The sequence below is a fragment of the Mastomys coucha genome, unplaced genomic scaffold (assembly GCF_008632895.1).
Source record: "Mastomys coucha isolate ucsf_1 unplaced genomic scaffold, UCSF_Mcou_1 pScaffold1, whole genome shotgun sequence".
NCBI lineage: Eukaryota > Metazoa > Chordata > Mammalia > Rodentia > Muridae > Mastomys > Mastomys coucha.
The window spans coordinates 68182026-68183582 of record NW_022196891.1 but is presented as its reverse complement, the minus strand read 5'-3'; positions in this window follow the sequence as shown (position 1 = coordinate 68183582).

Below are 1557 nucleotides of genomic sequence, written 5' to 3'. Positions count from 1 at the left end.
AAAAAAAAAAAAAAAGTCAGTAAAACCTTTCTGGTTATCTTTCCTTGAACTAAATTTATTTAAAATTCTTAAATGCTTTGGAAAAAATTTGCACTTAAATAGATTGGGAGTCCTGAGGCTAGGTATTCTAATATTGGAAATGGTTCTAATATCATTATCAGCTCCCACACACAGGTCTACATCCATATCCAGTCCTCGTCAGTTGCCTTTTACCATTTGTTTTTTCCCTGTCTCAGTAGCATACGCTTATTTATTGTAGCTTGATAGACTATTTTGATATGTAGAAAGCCTTGTTTTCTCTCATTTGTTTGTTTCTTTCGTTTGTGTGTCTCATTTGTTTGGCTGTTGTGTTTCTCTTCTAGACGGGCTTCAGAATTTCACAAACCATAGGGTACTGGGAGAATTACATGGTTTGAGTAGATAATTTGGCTAAGGTTTGACATCCGTTTTATACTGAGACCTCCCAAGCTATAGCTTCTTGCTTGTATAGATAACAATTTTAAAATAGAATGCATTTCTTTTTATTTTATGTGCATTTGTGTTTTGTCTGCTTGTGTGTCTATGTGATGGTATTGTATCCATGGAGTTACAGAGACTTGTGAGCTGGCACACGGGTGCTGGGAATTGAAGCTGGGATCTTTGGAAGAGCAGCCAATGCTCTTAACTGATGAGGCATCTCTCCAGCCCCAAGGTGGCCTCTTTTTAGCATGAGAGCTTAGACTGCCTTTTCTCCACTCCATATCACTATTAGCCTGATTAGAATTTTCTATACTTTTTGAAGACAGTTTTGAAAAGTGTATTTTTTTTTTCTGGACAATCACACATTTTATTGATTGGTAGGCTGCCAGATGCAGCTTTCCCTCTTCTCTCTCTCTCTCTCTCTCTCTGTTTCTCTTTCTTTCTTTCTTTCTTTCTTTCTTTCTTTCTTTCTTTCTTTCTTTCTTTCTTTCTTTCTTTCTTTCTTTCTTTGCCAGGATCTCAGGTAGCCAAGACTGACCTCACAATCCCTACATCTAGCTGAGGATATCCCTGATCCTCCTACCTCCGCCTCCCCCATGCCGGAATTAAAGGAGTGTACCAACACCCAATTTGTGTGGTCCTTCAGATCACACTCAGGGTTTCCTGCAAACAGACACAGCGTTTTGGGGGATCATTTGTGTTTACACTTACCCATGGACCCCTCCCCCATCCTTAACTTTTGGGCTGTCTTTCATCAGGATGCCTTGGTTGGAAGTAACAGGAAATCGTGATTGAAATTGGTTTAAACAATAAGGAAATCTATTATCTCCCATAGCAAGAGGACCAGAGACAGAGTGTCTCCTTGCATCAGGATTCTGAGCCCCCCTCCGCTCCCACCTTTTTTTTTTCTTCAATACTCTGGTTGCTGCCCTTGGGCTAGCAAGAACGCATATCGATTCTACATGCCATATCTTGGTATCTAGAAAAAGAAGGGGACTAATTATTTTTTGATATGTCTTGAAAGCAAGGACAATGCTCTCAGAAGCCCTTGGTGATGCTCTTGTCATAGCGTATTACTCAGGACAGACCATTCTTTTT